Source organism: Bombina bombina, chromosome 11 (genome assembly GCF_027579735.1).
Source record: "Bombina bombina isolate aBomBom1 chromosome 11, aBomBom1.pri, whole genome shotgun sequence".
NCBI lineage: Eukaryota > Metazoa > Chordata > Amphibia > Anura > Bombinatoridae > Bombina > Bombina bombina.
In genome coordinates, this window is record NC_069509.1 from 161,857,387 (window position 1) to 161,866,630 (window position 9,244).

Sequence of the window (9,244 nt, forward strand, 5' to 3'; positions counted from 1 at the left end):
TCTCATTTATGCTTATGTGGATGTCTGGTAGTATATTATTGCATGTGTCTCCCACATACCTGTGTAGGGGTCTCCATCCTCTGGTAATGACAGTATATAACAAGAAGGCAGATGGCATTGCGGAACTGTGTATGAAAACTCTTATGTGAACCTTTGACTTGCTGAAAAACATATAAACTAATATTAAAACAAAACAATTACAAACATTATGATCCAAAAAAGTGCAAAACATTATCCATATTTGATCTGTAGCAATTCTTGCGTTATTTGGTAAAAGTGTTTTGCTGGGATCATACAGACAAATGTTAAAGGGGTAAATCTTTAAATCCAGAATAGCTAAGGAGGCTATCTCCCCGCGTGCCAACTGAGAATTAGTTATTGTCTAGACTGACAACAATTAAATCCAAACTGAAAAATATCTATATTTTAATTACATTGGTTAAGCAATAGAAATTAGAAAACCACCTATATATAAACCTAGTCCATATTTGAACTACTATGTCTCACAATAACTGATTATGATAATAAGCATGCTCTGCTATTTTAAGTGTTAACATTTTCAATCTATCTTATATCACAAGCACTTTGCGTCTTGTGGTTTCCAAAGATATAGCCAGACCACAGATTGTCTATTAGTTTCCGTCAGGCTGGATGTGTCAAAGGAGCTGAAGGTTGTTGTTGACGATTTGCACCTCTTTTTCCTTTCCTTGTGACTCTAATCGAATGGGGTTTTGGGGTTGGGTTGATATTGGTTGTCGGTGTGGTATTATCCTTGTCACTCAACTTGGGGAGCGCTGGTTGAGGTATACCAAGGCTAGAGCAAATGTCATCAATATCATCAGAATCCAGGTAGATATGTGTTTGGTTATTGCGTGTTACTCTTATCGTGAATGGGAATCCCCATCTATACAGGATCCCCAGTTCTTGGAGATGTTGTGTGAGATACCTTGCATCTCTCCGTCTCTTCAGGGTATTTGGACTGAGGTTCGGGAATAGTTGCAGAGTCACCTCTCTGAATGAAATAGCTTGTAGTTTTCTGGCGGTCGCCATTATTCTCTCTTTGTCTTGAAATTGATGAAATTTTATGATTATGTCCCTTGGAGGAGATGGCTCCTTGGGTTAAGGCCTTAGTGCCCTATGGGCCCTATCCATAAGTATATCACTTGTGCTTTGATCTTGTAGAATATGGCGGAATAATGGTTGCAGGTAATCTGGAATTTGAGCTACAACAACTGATTCCGGAACTCCTCTTATACGAATATTTTGCCTTCTCCCTCTATTATCAAGATCTTCTAGCTGTAGTTGTAGTTGAATAATAGTGGAGGATTTATCTTGTGTTTGCTGAGCCAGAGAGTTTATATCATTGGAAAGGGATTCAGCGACTTCCTCCAGCTGAGCGACTCTGTTTCCCAAACAATTGACGTCCTTTTTAACTTCAGCCAGGCCATCTTTTACTATTTGTCCTACCTGTGATGTTAGCATTGAGAAGTCTTCTTTGGTAGATAATGATTTTAAATCCGCTCTGGTTATAGGTGTTAAATCATCATCTGAGGAGTTGTGTATTAAAGTATCAAGTTCCTCTTGAGTCTCCGTTATATCGGAGGAGTTTTCGTTAGTAATGTCAGATTGCTTAAAAAAGTCACTGAATTTTTTTTTTCCCTGCCTTCACCTTACTCACTCTTCTTGAAGCCATACTGTAAGATATAATGTGTAATATTTTCTCTATAACAGCAGTTAGTTAGGATAGACTTATTTGCTGTCCAGGATGACAAAATTAATAACAGTAGTAGTAAACAGTTTCCCACTTTAAACTTCTCCTCTGTTCTGAGATAATATATCTTGTCTATTTTGTCCCCTTACTGCTTCACCTTGTGTTATAGATATACAGGCAGAGTTTTCAGGATATTTGGGGGTTAGCCTGTCACATCTTGTTATTCAGGGATCCACATATCTTATTATCCCTCTAGAAAGCATTCCCCTAACTGGAACATAGTTTCTGCAGAATGTCTGTTTCTAAGGCTACTTATGTTGTGCCCACAATGCCATTTGTATGTATAGGTTTATTAGCAGTATTTCTGTAGACCCTCTGAAGCCTCAGATAACCTTGCCTGCTAATGCATTTATCTATACGGCTAGGCTATTTTATTAAATTGACCCCTTTGAGCTGTGTGGTCGTGTTTGGGTACTTATCTGCCCTTTAAATATAAGTTTTACCGTTTATATAAAATTTGATTTATTTTTTTTCCTGTGAAAGTAGAAGCCATTCTACACCTTTATTATAAATGTTCATTTTGCTGGAGGCTTTTAAAACACATTTTTATTATGCAAGTTCTTGTGTGTAATTCCATTACGATTTTTACATTGTACATTCAATACACATTTGAAATTAGGGATGCACCGAAATGAAAATTCTGGATCGAAACCAAAAATTCTGGATACCCTTGGCCGAAAACCAAAACCGAAAATTACTTTTTTTAAACAAATGATTTTAAACACCTATATAAAGTCTACTGTAAACCTGTTTGCTTAGGTTTTTTAAAAAAAAAATATATATATATATATATATTGTAGTTTTTTCCCCATAATTTAGACTATTTAATGAATGAATCTGAAATAAAAAACTAAAACTACAAGCCAATAAAATAACCACACTTTTATTGCAAGCAACATACTAAAATTAGACCAATAATATGCTACACAATACTTTTACCAAGGAAAAAACAGGCAAAAAAACAAAACAAAACGATAATGCCATTTTGGCCCAAATGTTTCTGTGCCAAAATTTCAATGCATCCCTACACAATATAAAATATCAATATACAGTATTATACTTTTAGTTCTGTGTAACAGAATCAGATTTTTTTTTTTTTTTTTTACCAATTATCCAAATAAAGTATAGTCCTAGAAAAATATATTATTATATGCAAAACAGCAAGTCAAGTAATGAGCTCAAACAGCAGCTCTAGGCTAGCATCAAATTTGTAATATGCTACAAAATTTACCAAAAATAACAGGCAAAAAAACGAAATAACCGAAAATGCTATTTTGGGGTGCCAAGAAGGCACAAGGTTTTTGGACTCTGGAGGAGTCCTCCCTTCCGATCAATATTTTGGAACTCCGGGCAATCTTCAATGCCTTGAAGGCTTGTCCCCTTCTGGGTTCGTCTCAGTTTATCAGATTCCAATCAGACAATATAACCTTGGTTGCCTACATCAACCATCAGGTGGGAACGAAAAATTCCTTGGCGATGAGAGAAGTATCTCCGATACTAGAGTGTGCGGAGACTCACAGATGTACGCTGTCAGCGATCCACATTCCGGGTGTGTACAACTGGGAAGTGGACTTACTCAGCAGGCAATCCTTTCACCCAGGGGAATGGTCTCTACACCCTGAGGTGTTTGCAGAGATATGCAGGGAGTGGGGGGCGCCGGAGATAGATCTCATGGCATCCAGCCTCAATACCAAGCTACCCAGGTATGGGTCGAAGGTCGGGGGATCCTCAGGTGGAACTGATAGATGCCCTTTCAGTACCATGGAGTTTTCAGGCTCGTATATCTTTTTCCTCCATTACCGCTTCTCCCTGGTGTGGTGGCTCACATCAAGCAGGAGCGAGCATCAGTGATTCTGGTTGCTCCGTCGTGGCCGTGTAGGATATGGTTTGCGGATCTGGTAGGGATGTCCTCAGTGGAGGTTACCTTGTTGCAGAGATCTGCTAATACAGGGTCCCTTTGTTCATCAAAATTTAGATTCTCTGAGGCTGGCTGCATGGAGATTGAACGCTTGGTTTTAGCCAAGAGAGGGTTTTCTGAGAGTGTTATTGAGTGGCTCAAGTTTGTAAGCCAGTTACTCGTCGTATATACCATAAATTGTGGAGGACTTTCTTGTACTGGTGTGAAGAACGTGGCTTTTCCTGGCATAAGGTTAAAGTGAATGTAAATTTTTTTGTTAATTCTTCTTCCTCCCTATCAATTCTCAAACAAAAGATTAGTTAAACCGCCGCATTATTTTTAACAAAATCTTATTTCACATTATGTTTTATATTTCAACTTAGCTCCGTTTTTCAATACAACTCCTCCCATCCAGTTCTTCCTGTATTTCTACCGCATTACGTATAGAGCGGTCCTGCCCGCTCTGTTATGTAGTTGAAAAGTGCGTTCACGAGGAGTACTCTATTTGCGCATACGTTTATCACGGTCGTGCTAATATGCGCATGCGTTCCATAATGCTTACACAATCGCTATTGGCACTCCGATTTTCAGTGTGCATGCGTCCTTACAGTGTATCTTGCAAATGAGTGCTGATCATTTTTGCGCATGCGCGTGTCATGGATGCGCATTGCTTCTGAATCGGGTCGTGGGCACGCATTGCTTCTGAATCGGTCATCAGTTTGTGAATGCATGCGCATTAACATCATGTGACGTTTAAGAAAAGGGGCTGAACGCCCGGTGGGGGGGGAAGCAAATTAGTTTAATGAAGTGTCAATCAAAGTAGAAATGAGGGACAAAATGGCGGGCGGAGGAAGCAAGTAAAAGAATTGTCGGTAAATAACTGTATAATTCAATTTCAGATTAGTTTATAAAAAAAAAGATGAATTAAAGTACACTTTATTTTTGGTGATAGACAATAAGAGAATGAGCGATCCCATTGAGTTTACATCCACTTTAAGGTTGCCAGAATTTTAGCTTTTCTCCAGGATGGACTGGAGAAGGGTTTGCCTGCTAGTTCCCTGAAGGGACAGATATCGGCTCTGTTTGTGTTACTGCACAAAACTTACTAAACTCAGCGGCTCCGGCCACCCACATCGCTCTGTTTTCAATGAGGTGACGTTTCCACCTATAAACCAACAGCCTTGCTAGCATACAAAACAGTGGCATATGACTAGCACAGCTATTGGTTTAGAGATTGAAACGTCACCTCAGATCGCTGAACCTTGGGCGGCTGGAGCCACTGAGTTTAGTGAGGAGGCCAATGCACAGAAAGGGTAGGTTTAGCACACTTTTTTCTTATAAACTGATGATTGAAAGTCCTATTTATTTTTAGTGATAGTAAATCCTAGCACTTTTGAAATGCTAGGATTTACCATCAATTTAATATTCATGCAAATGAAAGAGCAACATTTAAAGATGAAACCATTTTTTTATGAAAGAAAGAACTTAAAAGAAATGTATATTGTATTTTGTATCTTTTATTCTCTATTGTGTTCTCAGTGACTTGTGATACTAGCTGCAGAGTATTACATTTCTTGGAAATAGCTCCACTAGGGTTATTTTTGCAATTCAATTAGCTTATTTTGCTCATTAAAAACCACCACCTACAATGAACATTTAAATACCCAAGTACTGCCTTTGTGTATAGAGAGAGTGAGATAAGATATGGAGGTCTGAGATTTCTGTAGACACAGACCAATAGAATGAGTATGCTCTTGGAATATGTTTTGTGGTGGTTCAATAAGATAAAAACAGCTATTTCAAATACCTAAATTAACTTAAAGGAGTAATTTCAATAAAGCAATAGTCTACAGCTGGTATAGCAAGTCTTTAACACATTATGGGGAAGATATTATTATAGTGCATGATTTAGTGTAGCACTGCAATCGTCTTAAGTCCTAAATGAGCTGTTTGATGTGTGTTATTAGCACTGGTTCCAGGATCTTCCTGTTCAGTGTTCTCTGACTGTGCCGCTTTGTGTTTCTTGAAGCACATACAGAAATATAGTGTGATGAATAAAACATAACTTTTTATTACTCCTCTGAAATGTCTCTCCATAAATGACCCTAATTTACTTCCTGTGAGATGCCCAAATGGAGGAGACGTAGCCTGAAAATTGCACTGAAATTATTTTCAGGACCAATTAAACAGCTTTTTCCGGTCTTCTATTTCTTGAAAGGATTCTTGTCTTGGATGTGGCCATGATGGCAATATTGCAGCTGCCAAGATGTTGCATCTGGGGAGTCATACACTTTTTTTTTCTCTCTAAGAAGTGGTTATAAACTGTGCCCTAAGATTAAAAAAAATGGTCACCTAGGTCTTAAAGGGACATATAAGTCTGTACATTACCTTAAAGGGACATGACAGTCAAAATTAAACTTTCATAGGTCAGAATATGCAATTTTAAGAGACGTTTCTATTGTCTTCTGTTATCGAATTTACTTTGTTCTTTTGGTATTGGTTGTTGAAGAGTAGACTCATAGGAGCTCAGGAGCGTGCATGTATCTTTACAATATTGTTTCCAGCAGTTATACATTGGTAGACAGCCAAACATTGTTGCAAACGCTGCTGCCATAGAGTACTAAAGACACATGCATGCTCTTGGGCTCCTATGAGTCTACCTAGGTTTACTCTTCAACAAAGGATACCAAGAGAAACAAGCAAATTTATCAATAAAAGTAAATTGTAAAGTTGTTGTATGTTGTATGTATGCTGTCTAGACCATTAAACTTTAAATTTTACTGTCCCTTTTTAAGGGAAAAAAACCTCAACATGTTTAAATACAGCTTTTTAAAATGGAGTACAATGTCCCTTTAACATTTTTCACTTGCTCCTTAGTTTTCTTTAATGTGTCCAACTGTCACCAGATCATGTTTTGACATCTTTATATTTTCGTTTGAGGATGTTTTGTGCGGCATTTGTATAACACAAGCACCACTGTTTTTTGTAGCCGTATTACAGGCTACAGATGACAATACCATGTACTTAATAAATAAATAAAGTCTTCAGTGCTGTAGCCTAAAGTTCTGTGCAACCTTGAAATCCATTATATAGATTCTTGTTCAGTAGTCGAAGCTCTGGAGGGACAGGAATTTAATCCAAAGAGTAATTGTTGCTGACGGAAAAATAAAAACATTGTAAAATAATTGAAGGAAACGTAGCTTTGACCTCACTTGAGTCTATCTGGTCATTTTTTGCTGCCAGAAACTGAGCCAGCAACAATATTACAGTGATTTCATTAAAAAAAAAAATCGGACAGTGCAAGATTATTACGTTGCTTTGAATCCATCTCTGTAGCAGCCTAAATGCTAAAAATAAGTTATAGTTTGTAAATAGGTGACACTGTTTTGCCCCCTGCATTATAGTATAAATAATCTTGCCATATGTACATAGTAAAAATTATAGTTTTATCCCAAATGTCATACAAGAAGTGGTGCCTTCTCCTTACCCTTGTGCCTATCTATAACGTTAGCCCAACAATGCTGTCCAGGGTAGATTTATTTAAAGGGATATGAAACCCAAATGTTTTTCTCTCTTATGATTCAGATAGAGCATGCAAATTTAAGCAACTTTCTAATTTACTCCTATTATCAATTTTTCTTCATTTTCTTGCTATCTTTATTTGAAAAAGCAGGAATGTAAGCTAAGGATCTGGCCCATTTTAGGTTCAGCACCCTGGATAGCACTTGCTGATTGGTAACTACATTTAGCCACCAATCAGCAAGCACAACCCAGGTGCTGAACCAAAAATTTGCTGGCTCCTAAGTTTACATTCTTGCTTTTCAAATAAAGATAGAAAGAGAACAAAGAACAATTGATAATAGGAGTACGTTCTAAAGTTGCTTAAAATTGTTGCTCTATCTGAATCATGATAGAAAAAAAAATTGTTTCTGACAAGACAGTCACAGTTTTGTGAGCTGTAAAACCAAGAATATGTGTTAATATTTTCTAGATAGAAAAAATACCCCAAATAATCTTACCGCAATCTGCGAACGAGCATAACATTGTAAATGTTGGTCCCGATTAGCTCCCCAAGCTGAGTTCTGCTCAGGGGCTACAAAAATAATGTCCCTTTAATAGCTGTACTTTAATTTCAGGTGTCTCTTACGTAAAGTTTCTTCATTAAAGGGACACTGAACCCAATTATTTTCTTTCATGATTCAGACAAAGCCGGGCAATTTTAGGCAACTTTCTAATTTACTCCTGTTAACAATTTTTCTTCATTCTCTTGGTATCTTTATTTGAAAAAGCAGGAATGTAAGCTTATGAGCCAGACCATCTTTGGTTCAGCCCCTGGGTACTGCTTGCTGATTGGCTAAATTTACCCACCAATTAGCAAGCTGTACCCAGGTGCTGAATCAAAGATGGTCTGGCTCGTAAGCTTAAATTCCTGCTTTTTCAAATAAAGATAGCAAGAGAACAAAGAAAAATGTATAATAGGAGTAAATTAGAAAGTTGCTTACATTTCCCTGCTCTATCTGAATCATAAAATAAAATAAAAATTGGGTTCAGTGTCCCTTTAATCCTGCTGTCCCTGATTTCACTTTGTGAAACCGGCATTAATAGGGTAGAGAAAGGCACAAAAACGTTTGTGGAACAGACAGCCACCCATAACAAACCCACATAATGCAAGAGGGCAAGGAGCTCTGTCTTTATCTAAAATACATGTATGTGATTTTATACGATAATTTCATGTGTAGTGTAAAAATAATGTTACAACCAACATTCCAAACTAAGGTTCACAATAAAGAAAAGGGAGGGCTGTTTATTTATATAGGATACATTATGTCTAACTTAAAGTATTTTTAACTCCCTATAATTACCTGACCTGCTAAGCATGTGTGTAAGTGCAGGCTGCAGTCACTAATCCATCGCTGCTTTTGTAATTATGATACCTTTTGCAGTACGACCTGTTTAACTCTACAGCCTTTGAGCAGCACTTTATTTTAGAAAACATGAATTAAATCACTCAGAGGCAAAGCTTGTCAGTTATATAACACGTTCCTGGCTATTTCTGTCTGCCTGTTCTTCATAACTACCTTGGGAGGGACAGAGAGAGAGGCTTGTAAAAAACAATTTCAGGATATAAAGAGCTAAGATCTTATTTGCTCTTCTTGAAATACAATTTTGTTTCTTTTGTGATTCAGACAAAACATACTTTTTTTTTTAAATTTCCAATTTGCTTCTATTATCAAATCTGCTTCCTTCTCATGCCATTCTTTGTTCAAAAGCATACCCAAGTAGGTAGCGCACGTGTCTGAGGAACTACATGGCAGAAAACACTTCTGCCATGTAGTGTCCTTGCAAATGAATATATAGTTTTTTAGACATGTGTATGCTCCTGAGACTACCTAGCTTGTCTTTAACAAAGGATACCAAGAGTACAAAGTACAGTTGATAATATAAGTAACTTGGAAATCTGTTTTAAAATATTATGCTTTATCTGAATCATGGAAGAAAAATATTGGGCAGCATGTCTTAAAGGGGCTTTAAAATGCCTTGAGGTTGTTATAAAATGTTTAATTTCCTTCCATAAG